The sequence below is a fragment of the Opisthocomus hoazin genome, chromosome 14 (genome assembly GCF_030867145.1).
Source record: "Opisthocomus hoazin isolate bOpiHoa1 chromosome 14, bOpiHoa1.hap1, whole genome shotgun sequence".
Taxonomy (NCBI): Eukaryota; Metazoa; Chordata; class Aves; order Opisthocomiformes; family Opisthocomidae; genus Opisthocomus; species Opisthocomus hoazin.
This window is the reverse complement of record NC_134427.1, coordinates 20,556,330-20,568,900: the sequence shown is the minus strand read 5'-3', so window position 1 is coordinate 20,568,900 and position 12,571 is coordinate 20,556,330. Positions and strand designations below refer to the sequence as shown.

General features: G+C 42.1%; 1 protein-coding gene across 4 annotated transcripts in view; it reads left to right on the top strand.

The window, feature by feature from the left end:
- Positions 1 to 12,571, top strand: part of DCX (doublecortin) — a 91,142-nt gene that overhangs the window by 49,754 nt on the left and 28,817 nt on the right. The window lies entirely within an intron of this gene.

The window sequence follows — 12,571 nt, the reverse complement described above, 5'->3', positions numbered from 1 at the left end:
AGATGTTTTACTGCCTCTTGGTACAGAGGAAAAAATAAGGGAAAGAAAAAGGGCAGTGGGTTTAGTACAGTGACATTTTAGTGAACTCTAGCATCACATTCCCTATAGAAATACATATTCTGGACTGAACAGTATTTCTTCAGAGACACCAATGAAAATCTAGCACTGGTCTTGTTAGAATTACTTCTCTCCACTTACTCCTGCTATCCCATGCTTCAGAGATGCTGTGTTTCTGTAATTCTTATTGAACCCAACTGGAACTGCAAACATTCAATGTTGCTTAAAAAAGCTCAGCCCACGCTGCCTGCACTAGATGTTTCCTAGCAGGCTGGAGCAAATTGAAAGCACACCACTGTGGTACAGAGAAGATCTCCACAGGAGAGGCTGATGTTGCTGGATTACCTGTCAAAAATGATCTGAGATGAAAGGGGAAGGGAGCAAAGGGAAGCTATAAAACATTTGAGGGGAAAAAAATAAAAATACAAAGTTTTAGAAGTGCTGTCAGTCTAACCAGGGAGTAAAGTCAGATTGATGCTTTCTATAATTCTTTTGACTTCAGTAGATTTGTACTGAGAGGCTCGTACACCAACACAGACTTGGCCCTTTTGTTTACATTTCTTTTCATGACTGTATGTTCAGTCTTTATGCAGTGTCTACACATGAGTTTATGTAAGAGCAGCATCTCCACCATGAACAGACAGCAAGCCTTGTTTGTTTCTTGGTATCCACAACAAAATTTAAAAAAATACCCAACACAACAACAAAACAAACCAACAAAACACCTGCATCTTTTAACTGATATTAAGATACCAGCTTTGCTGAACCTAACAAAGGGATATTTAACATCCTTTTGTTTTAACTGTAGTAGCAAAGTGACCGATCTCCACCACCACAGTGATGACGCAGAACTAGTGCTTTGACCCAGCGTTGTTTGGTGCATAAGCGAGATCAGAAGCTGACTCAAAATGTGCAAGGAACAAGAAATCCTTTCTTTTCTGCAGAGGTGAGGATCAGCAGGAAGGGTTGGGGGAGGAAGGAATCTACAACGTCTACCCTTGGAAAGGTGAAGAGTACTCCAAGGTGCTATCTGTGCTCATTATTTTCTCACACCAGAGTGCCAGTAAGATGAATAGCTCAGTCCGGCTCCTGTTAGTGTTGGCGGCAGCAGAGAGAAGCCCTGCATGGGCAGGTGCCAGGTTCGTGTTCTTTACATCAGCAGAAAGAATCTGTTTATCATGGAAGTGACATAGTCGTAGAGGGGCAAGGGTTGGGGAAGAGCTGGAGAGTGAAGGATAGGGGAAGAGCTGATGAATTCATGCAGCAATGGAGAAAGGAGGAAAAAATCCAGATGCGTTATTTATGTGGTTCAAATAAGAAAAGCAGTACCCAGTTATCCTAGAGGCAGTGCACAGAGGAATGTGAATGTGTACAGCCGTCTGCAGCTGGCTGATCTGTGCGCTCATATAGACACCTCTGCACCTGTAGAAGTGGAATTTGCTGTTTCTTAGAGATTGGGAAAGAAAGGGATACAGTTCTGCTTGTAAGCCTTTGGCTGTCGCCTGTTTCTCTTATCGTGAATCTCTTGAGGGAATCTCATGACAATTAGTTTCTAATTGCTTCAGTACTCTACAACTCATTTTATGAGACATGCCATGCAAATATAATTGTTCTTGCATGTTTCACAGAAGCAGAAATTAATTGTATCATAATTTTTTAAACTCCTTTCTGTTCGTCCTTCTTCATCTCATAATACTTCATATTTCAACAAGAAAGGTTAATTTTTTTTTTAATTGGGTACTCTTCTGCTACTGCTCAATGGTAAAGATTCACCCTGATGTTCTGTACATTTATTGTAATGATGTAATTTGAATGATACTCCCAAAATTAGTGTGGACCCTTTACACCTCTCCCAGGTGCTATTTAGTTGGGGCAAGAAGGCTTTAACCTTCTGCCTTTCAGAATCCCCTTAGTAAATCAACTGCATCTTGGGATCATCTCCAAATGAAATTTGCTTCTTGCTACACAGCAGCAAGGAGACGTGACAGGATTATAAAACAGGACTATTTTTCACTGCAGAAATGCTTGAACTCACTCCAGACAATTATGCAGCCTGCCATTTTACACATCATCTATTTCAGTATTCCTGCATCAATTATTCCATTAACATTACTGCATACTAAGCTAGAACTTGTCATTGGCCCTGTAGACATGGAAGGGATGGGATATATTTCAAATAAAAAAAAAGAAAAAAAGAAAAAATAAAAAAAAAAAGAAAAAAAGGTATTTCCATGTGAGAGGCTTTGGGATATTCATTTCAGCAGCCTCGCTGCATGTTCTGCACAAAGTATTTTTATCTCACAGCCTGCTTAACATTGTTAATTTCTGCCCTAAGATGGTTTAGCTCAGGACACAATGCTGAATTTTCCATTACTCAGCTGTCAGGTGAATTGAAAAGACCAGCTAATTAGAAAAAAAAAAAATAGTTTTATTCAAAGATTAACAGAAATGAGGGTGAAGACAAAATTGTTCCAATAGGGAGGGCATATGCATTTGCTGTAAATTCAGGAAATCTCCCAAAACACAAAGAACATGTTCAGAATTACAATTAAGGAAGAAATTTTAACTCCCTGAAAGAACAGCTTGATGGCAATTGTTACTTTCCTTTAGATTTAACGTAGCATCTGTTACAATTAAATTTTTAAAGGACACCATTTTTAATTCCCATTAATCTCCAGAATTACCAGTGTAATAAAGATCCTTGCAAACATTGAAATTTAACTAATCAAAATGCCTTTAGGAGCCTTTACAGAATATTTTAGCAATTAAGCAACAGCTTTCATGCTTTGAGGGGGGTAAAGTGCAAAGCTGGTGTTAGATACGCAACTGGTTACATCTTCTCTTCTTCTTCAAGAATTACGCTGACTTGGATCCATAGGCTGCAAAGGAACTTATGCTGCTGGAGGACAGGAGGGTTTGGTCATCGTCAGGTTTGGAGATGGCTTTTAGGAAGAATGGCTCAAAGGTTGAATACTTCGTACTTGCATCTTTTTTCCATTAAGGTTGATAGCAGGAAGGGAAAATGTTAGCTTTCGACATCTCCTTCGATGAGAAAGCATTTTGGATTTTGCAGATGCTGAACAAAACAGAGGGGGACTTGTATAAAACATGAGCTCAGTGACACATCCAAGAATTAATTAAGAGAAAAAGTATCTTTAGATATGATAAAAATAGCAGAGATGTCTGAAAGGCTGTGTAGCTGGAGACCTAGACCCTGAATAAAACCCGTGCAGGCTGAGATACAAATATCTGCATAAGCTGAATTGACAGAATAGTCTTGTCTGGTCAGGAAAGATATTTAATTATAGCTGAGTTAGAGTGCATCTTTGCCAGGAAAAATTGTGATAATGCATTGCCGTAATCCTAATTAACATATGCTGTCTACCACGAATGCCAAGGAAGACGAGGTTATCGGTAGTGAAGTGTGTTAGTGTGCTGCTGTGCTAGGAGGGACACAGCCTGTCCGAAACGCGCTGCCTTCAGAGACAGTGCTGATCCCTGACTTCAACTGAAGTGTCCTCAAGCTCTCCTGATGCACTAATAATAATGGCAAGTCTGACACTGATTTTTCTCTAGCACTTATTTTGGAAGGAGGTTACTGATGTCAGCAGGACTCATGATGACAATGTCAGACAACTCCATTTCTTAAAGGGAGGCTGCCTCTGTGAGTAAACCACATCCACTTGTTACACAGAAACCAAATCTGTTCGTATTAAATATACTCTCCTTTGTCACTCTGGGTGATTATCGATGACAGAATTTCCTCTCTTATGTCTCTCTACACCACATCACAAAGAGGCTGTAGGAACACATGCTGCTATTTCCAACAACTGTGTGCAGGACTTTATTCTGGCCAAAAGCACCGTGCAGGCATGCTGCCCTCTGCTCCCATGGCTACACGCTGGGCAGAAGGGGTGTGTTGCAAGACAGTGGACTTACCCCTGAAAAATGGAAATACAGGAATAAATTGGTTTTGTCCCCCTGTGAGCATTCATCTTTGGCCACTGCCACCGCTATAGTGGGCTGAAGTCCATAACCGTACCCAGGGTCCAAAGGGAACTTTTTGGTAGCCGGCCAACGTACTGTCCTTTGCGATGTTTAGGCTGAGAATTAAGTTCCTGGTGCATCCAATCATGAAGTATTTAACTGGAGGAAGTATTTTTACACAATGCTGACTGATAAAGGAAGGAGCAGGAGCCAGGAGCGCTTATTGATGAGGGAAAGAGTCTCCCAGGGCACCCTTCTTGTGGGTAGGGAAAGCAGAGCTGTCATCTTGGGTCTTTCAAGCAGACAACATGCACTGCATGTGGGGATGCGAGCAGTTCTCGCAGCTACAGTTTGACTCCTTCCCTTCCCCACCACCTTCCTCAACCAAAAGCCAGAGGGGTGGCTGTGGGGACGCTGGTTCTGACCTTCTCGTGCCCCAGGCAGGTGCTGTGGTGTGGGGTATGGAGATAAGGGCTCCTTGGGGGAAGCAGGGAGGAGCCGTGAGACAATGCCAGGCAGTGGCTGCTGGTCTCCTCCAGCCCCTCAGAGCTTGCTTACAAGCAGTAAATTCTTGGTGTAGCTTTTTGCCCTTCTGGGCCTCTTGGTCAGCTAATGGTAATATTCGTTCTGTTCTCCCTGGAGATGGAGGGGGTTGCTTGCAGGCACGAACCAAACGGGTCGGTCCTGGTACAGAGTGTTTTGTTTGTTCGTATATTAAGCAGTGAGGATCTATTTACCAGTGCCTCTCCATCACCATCAGTACCATTGTTACAGTTAAAAACTCGCACAAAGCTGAAGGAGAGCACTTTTTTTTTTATGCAGGTATGCACAATAGGATCAGCGACAGCTATAGGTTTTAGGAGCTTGTGGCTGGAAATCCCATTAACTGGAAATTCCAGCCCATTGGTTTGTCAGCCTGACCACGAGTAGGTTAGTAGGTTCCCTGTGCCCCTACTTCCAAGACTCCCGTTTCAAGTAGTGTTCCTCAACCTTGGCCGTGTAGTCACGCTACTTCCAAAGTCTCTGATGCTCTTTTGTAGTCCGGAACTACTGTTTCCTCTCATGAGTGATGAGGGGGGACAGTTAGGAAAAACGATTTGACAGATCTCTGAATTCTTAAGTGCTACCTGTTTTGGGGCAATTTGTGATGGTAATCTTTCCTTTCATAATCTTAATGTCACCTAGAATTTATCTTTTTATGGTTTTCTGACTGGAGAAAGGGTAATATTTTACATATTGGTGTTGATGGCTGTGCTTCTTATGTCCCCGAACTGCACAGTGCATTTATCCTCAGCCTAATACCCTCATGAATGCAAAAGCAAGCCTTTCTTCTAGGTAAAAAGAATCAACAGCCTGAATATCTGTTTCAGTCCTCTCCATATGTATAAGGATGGGGATAACAAACTAACCTTTCTTCCAGAGGCTAATTGGATTTCACACAGTTTGGAAGCACCACTAATTCACTGGATATATTAAATTCAGCTTTAACATTCCTACTGGGTAGCTTGGATATTGACCTTCCTCCCCCTTGCTTTTTATTCTATTCTACTTCAGACGTACCCATTTCCAATACTTAAATAAACAGGCACCTTGTGCTGCAGCCCTTTTGAGACCAGCACTTCTTCATGCATGAAGTCTTGCAAGCTGCTGTGCACATACATGCATGAATACTTCTTATTCCACTTAAATAAGCATCACAAGTGCTTGCTATAGAAATAATGCATATTGGTCAGAAGCTGGTGTCCCTGCTCTGGTTTAGTCGCATTATAACAAAATAGTCTAAGTGGATATAAAGCACTCATAATCAACTTACTGTAGTTATACAGCCTCATTAAGAGGATTTTCTTTTTTCCTAAATAAAAAGGTGTAAAAATTCCCTCTTGCATCAAAGAAAACACTTGATCATGCTGACTTGCCCATAATTTTCTCTTCTGAAGGTGAGAAAGGAAGAAAAAAATCTCTACAGAAGAGTGGAATGTGATTGTTTTAATCAAATTATGTAGGCTTAAATGTAAACCATGGCTCCCCATAAACACAAGAAAAAGTTGAGATATCTGAATAATGTTTTATAGGATGGAAATCTCACTGCATGTTTCTGTTGAGAGGTCCAATTACGGGCCCTGAAACCTAGATGGTAGAGATGACTTTCCTGCTCTTCCTGACAGCTCACTGCAAGCACAGTAGTGAGGGGACAGCACGACCCTGGTCTTGCCAGGTTTCCGCATGTGTGCATGGTGGGACGGGAGGGCAGAGGTGGAAGAGCAGATGACAAAGACCCCTTCCCTTACTGCTGGGTAGCTCAGCGAAGGGCTCCCCAAACTGGGATTGCAGATACTTCCACGGCATGGGCTGGGCATGCAGGGCTGCTCCTGATCCTTTTTTGAATGTCAACATCCGTGCTTTTTCTCCTCATCTTTCTATTGCTTATCCATTTTAAGCAGTATTTTTTCATGCAAGTGGATAGGCAATTCTCTTTCTGTGAATGCAAATGTGGAATCTATTGAGTGGGTGTGTGCATATTTTAAAGAAATAATTGAATCCAAACATCTCTTCTTTTAAATGCAGGAAACCAGAGTCTAATAAAATGTACATCAATTCAGTGTCTGCTTTGGGCTTACAGTCTTCAGACTGTTAAAAAACCCAAATGTATTAAGTGCCGTGCATTCCAATATCAACATCTTTATTTTCCATCATATCCCTTTAACCGCCTAAGTCTTCTGAAATCTTTTTCTTTCTGGACATGTGGTGAAGAGCTTGTCAGAGAAGAGAGAGCAGTTCATTTAAAGTCTACTCCGCATGTTCATTAATTCCTGATATTCACTCCAGCGCATGACCTTGCTGAGTCTTCCTGTGGACAAGTCTGCATGTGTTTGGTTTCTTCATTGATTGCAAACACCCAACTGATTAACTGTAAAGCACAGTTGGCTTTGTGATTTAGGACTTTGGCTTCTCAGACCTGAAACAAACATATCACTGCCAATTTGACTTGGGATACAGGTGCTGGAGTATAAATAGGTCCATTAGATTTCTGGTTTGAGTCAAAACAGAGTTTAAACAGATTTTAGTTCCATTCTCAGCTCAGTCAGCTCTCAATGCCTGTCTAGCTGCTAGTCTGACTTCCCGAGCTCCATTTAGCATCTAGTGCTAAAAGAGAAAGGACACAAGCAGGCATCTAAAATACGTTAGTTGTCTTTAGCTAACAGATGGTTGGATGCGTTCAATTTTATAGCATTTATCAAAGCAACTTAGAAAATAAGATTGTGTCTTCATTCAGTTCTGTTCTTGATAGGCTTTACGTGTGTATGGCAATCAAATTGTCTTCTGTGGTCTTCTTGGCCTTCAAGGAAGCTATTCCTGAAGACAATTTTTGCCCTGTTCTTCAATCTGGAAGGCACAAGCTGAAGAAATATGATGATTTAAAGAAAGTAAATGGACATCTCTTTGCTAGATCTGCAGAAACTTAGGGAACAGTTTGAAGCCACCTATGTACTGGTATCGCTTTCTGCTCTGCTGGCTACATTCTTAAAGAGGAGGGATATTACAGAGAGAACAGTTAACAAAGTCATTATGACCCAGGGAGAGAGGAGCAGAGGAAGAAGCCTTGCGCTGGCCCTCACTCACCCTAAGACTTTCACAGAGTTGAGCAGTTGGTCAAAGCTGACAGTCCCCAAGACGGAAGACGTTCAGCCCCCAGGTCGAACCTGTGGTGGAGTTATTCCAGATCTCCTTTGCCAGACCTCTGTTGGCCACTTAGGCAGAGGTCCTTCCTCATTCTGTGGCAGAAGGAAGAGATGGAATGTCTGGAAGCAGGACTATGTACATAAATCACTGTTCTGAATAATCACTAGCTACAGTACCTGATCATTTATCGTTCAGGCTCAGCTGGCTCCATCAGCTAAAAATAGGAATCCCTGATAAAGACATTTCTCAGAAAGGTGAAAAAGACCGTTCAGTTAACCCTCCTGGTGATGTATTGCTCTTCAGAGATGTGCTCCGTCATCTTCTTGGCAAGCAGTGATGGCCAGTCCAGGCTACCAGAGGCCTCCTGCGAATGCAGCAGCGTGGGAGCTGCTGAGCTCGATCCAGCAGTGAAAGCAACTGAAATGTGGCAGGAGCCGATGTCACTGCTGTGATGATACTCATACTTGTAGCTGTAGAGAGTGACAGTGAGGGCAACCCACTCGCCATGCAGAAACAGCGAACTCTGCTGTCCTGCAGATCATCAACGGGAACAAAAGGAGCCGGTTAATCACAACACCGTTTTAAAGCACAGGAGGATCTGCACTGGCCAGCGGTTCAAACTAAGGCTGAAGCCTTCAGGCTTTCATTTCTAATTATTTTTAGTTATTTCATTTATTAATGAATTCCAATTCCTGTATACTGCTGCTGCCTCATGGAGGAGGGTAGAAATAGCCAGTTATTCACAGCTGTACAGGTATATGTCCTGCATATTTACTGCTCCTTTTCCAGGTGAGCTCAGAGCATCACCGATGTTTCAGCAAACTGTGAGCTCACATCCAGAGAGCTGGTTGAGGCAAGCTCCATTTTTTCAAAATCCTGAAAAATGCTTAGTTCTACAACTAGTGTATTAAAATCAACAGGAAGGCTCAGCATCTCTTAGAAGGCCATATCTTTGCTTTCTGCAATTAAAATTGCTGCAGCAGACACTAATTGACTGTCACTGCAGAAATCCCTTCTTGGAAATCCTAGCTATATTGTCCTCTCAGGGAAGGCTTTTCTAATATAAGCAGAGAAGGATTTAATTTAACAAGAAAAGAAACCAACGCTTAATGAAAACCTAAGGAATTGCAAACAGTTTTGTACTCCCAAAATCTCTGTTAATCTCTACCAACTTCTATTTCTCCCATAATATATATTACAAATTTTTTAAAAAAATCAAACCTTGACAGAAAGAAAAATGTCACCATCAAATCTATTGGAAATCATTACTTTGTAAGGAATAACTTTGTGCCTCATCGACTGGAGTGTGAAGATTTAACTTCCTTCATTGGAATTGCTTCAGCTACACGAATTGGAGAGAAAATGTTTCATGCCGTATGATCCTTTTTAAGTCAATATTGTCTTTTTAATCCTGAATTTCAAATTAAATGTTATCCTCCTTTAAAAAAAGGCATGCACGTATATCTTGGAAATCAGTGCTATTTATCCTGCTTAATTATATACACAAGTTTAATTTTTATTATAAATAAAAAATCTTGTAGACTTAAAAATGGAAAAAGACAAAATCTTACTAATTTGATCATTTCCAGTGTCATTGCTAAAGGTGCATGATAACAGATGCCAACAAAATCACTGTTTTCAGGTAGCAGCACAGGTCCTTGCACTAGCAGGTTGCTGTCTGGTTTTGTCTTGTGCTTTAATAAATTTATAGCTAAGAGCAAAACGCAGCATTTAAAAACAGTGATTTTCAGGTTATCAGCTGGGATAAATTTTTGTTGATGTGAACTTTCTTTTAGGGTTTTCATGGTGTTCCAGACTGATTATTGGATATAATTAGAATAGTAGATTAGAGTAAGCTTAAGCAGAACATACACTTTCAAAACAGTCCAGACTGTCTGGGGGGAGACTTGGATGATTTTTTTTTTTTAACTGGGAAAATATGAGAAAAAAGACTTTTGAAGAATGAAGGTAAGAAGACTTATCAGGTTATTCTGGAGTCACTGAAAACCCCTAAAACAATAAATACGTGATACAAGTTTGTCTTTGCTTGTCAAGAATAACCCTGAAATGTTCCATACTGGCTAGTAAGGTCTCGACCCAGCTACCCCAGCAGAGCAGCCCACAGTCCTGCTTCCCAGCTTGTGTCCGTCCTTAGCTTCATGTCCTTCAGGGATGAGCACATCCAGGGCATTTCCACCACATCCTGGTGGCTTTCTTTTTCTGCGCCCCACTTTGGCAATCTGGCTTTGGTGCTGTAAGATCCAGCACTTCAGTCTCATGTTTGCACAAAGAAAGTTTACTCCAGCGACTCTATGTAGACAGCAATACATGTGGGGCATGTTTCAGGGACGTACAGTCATAATCAAGGATTAAAGTTTAATAAACAAAAGGTAAATAGAAAATACCACACACATGGTGAACCTAAGCAACACAGCTGAAACTGCAGAATATGTGACACCTGCTATTTTCTGAGTTTTGCACTATTTAATGAGAGCGGGGTTGGTTTTTGGCTGTCTTTACCATGTTGTGGTGAATTCTTAATAGTGGAAGTTACAGCAGAAAACCAAGGGAAAAAATAAATATAGAAGTTGTTATTTCCTGAATATTAGGAACTCAAGCAGATTATCTAATTTCTTCACCAGCCTCCAGTACTCATCCAGCCAGCTGTTCATAATTAATTACAAAATACACATAATAACCTAATATCTGAAGGGACAGGAATGTAGCAAAGTGAATTGCAAGTATCTCTGCTTGATGTGGAATCAGGTTTCTATCCTTGTGCATGCTGGTATTTTCCATCGCATTTGGACCCTTGATCTGAAGCTTTTCTTGGTTGCCTGGACTTTCTTTTTTGCTTGTGGTGGTTGTGGGGAGTTCAAGGACAAAATGTCCGCTTTGCCATATGACCTGGAGACAATAAACGCACCTGTGGGTTCTTTCTGATTTCATCTGAAAGGCTGGGAAATTTGCAAAGCCGTCTGTTGTGATGTGGCGTTGCACTACGCTTAACTGCGCAGTAGCTTCTGTGCTGAAGGGCGAGCTAAGCAACCCGTGAGCCTTTTCCACGGCATAAGTGTAGTACTTAGCATGCAAATGGGAACTTGTGTTTTGAGCCAAACTCAATTATTTGCAAATGAATCTGTGCCAGGCGTCCTCAGGGGGAGGACTGTAAAACCAAGCGCTGGTTTGAAATGTCATCTTTCCTGTGGGAGAATTCTCTACAGGTAACGTGTTAACTATTATCAACCTAATTTTCGGCAAACAGAAACTGGAATTCACTGAAGTCTACAAAGAAAATTCTACCTTTGATCAGAGCCATAGCAGATTTCAGCTTGCTCCATTTTGAAAGTCATGCTGTTGTGAAAAGCAAGCTTTTCACTAATGTTTGGCATCTTAACCAGAGCTGGCACTCTTAGGCAGTGCTTTAATTATACATTATATTAACCAGTGTGAAATACTGAGCTTTATTAAGATAGCCAAAAGCCTTCTTTACAGTTGATTTATTAGAGCTTGAAATTAACTTTTCAGAGTCCGTCTCAAACGGATCAGTAGATATGGAAATTCAGCTCTGTCTACAGTAACTTCCCCCACAGTTACCTCCAGTGCTCTCTCCAGTCCCTTGCAATGCGTCTGCCCTCTGTGAAGGCCCTGGTGCCCAGACACACCGAGACACTGGGCATCAGCTGTCAGCCTGATACCACCGCGATAAACATCAGTGCCAATCTTGCAGTCGCTTGGAATGGTCTCCTGAAAAAATGGAACTTTAAAAAAAACCCCATGTTTGCCCTGGGCTCACCCAGGTGCTCAGACGTGTGGCTGGTGGGCTGCAGCAGGCTGGCTGGTGCTGGAGATGTTCCACTCCCGTGTGTTGGCAGGCGAGCACTCTTTCTCCTCCTGACACAGCACTTAGTCAGTATATGGCTGGGACGTCAGGAGCTCAGGCTGAAGATCCGGACAAAGTCAAGTGGGCAGAGGTTCCTTGTTGTCTCTCTTGCCCTTGGAGGCAGGTGTGTGCTGAACACTTGCCTCTTGAGTAGCTACACCAAGGTTCTGAAGGCGGGCCTTCCAGCATTTCCTCAGTAGTGTTTTTCTCCTCGTCAAAAATAACAGTTTTACTTTCCACTTCATGTTGGTTTTCTAAGCACTTTCTGAAGGTGGAAGAGCATCATCTTTCTTTGCCTCAGAAGTGTGCCTATCAGCTTGCCAAGAGCCTGAATAAAAGGCAGTTTGCTACCAGATGCTGATAACAAGTCTGTGTGCTTATGGATCTCCCCAAAGAGCAATGATGTGCACATCTTCCACTAGTTGTTGCGCTTCGATGATTTGGATTAACTTCATCATGAGTTCCTATGTGATTCACATCATATTTGACTGGTAACTGTAAATTACCACAACTGTAACTGTGTAAAGGTCCCAATGGCTAATTATTCACACCGCAGCACCTGGAAGAGTGGATGCTGACCGGTCACTGTCCTGGCTGATACGAAGGATGCACCGCAGTGCTCCCAGCTTTGCTGGCCAGCCTGCGCAAGTGGCAGAGGGGAAGGCAGGTGGTACTAAGGTCGCCTGCCCCCAAGTACCTGCAGTTTATAGGCTCTGGTGGTACCAAGATACTGATCAGCATGGGCAGTGGTGTCACAGCCTTGCCTACCAACTCGGCACGGGGGGCACCCCTGCTACTCATTTTAGAAGTAGCTCAGGAATGCCTGTGTCAGTCATTAAGGTCACCAACGTATTCGTTCAGCTCCTGAAAGGATTGGAAATGCCACACCACGTAACATTTGCAAGGTAGTTGGGATTTGTTTTTTCTCTTTTTTTTTAATTACACTTTTACGCTTGACTTGTC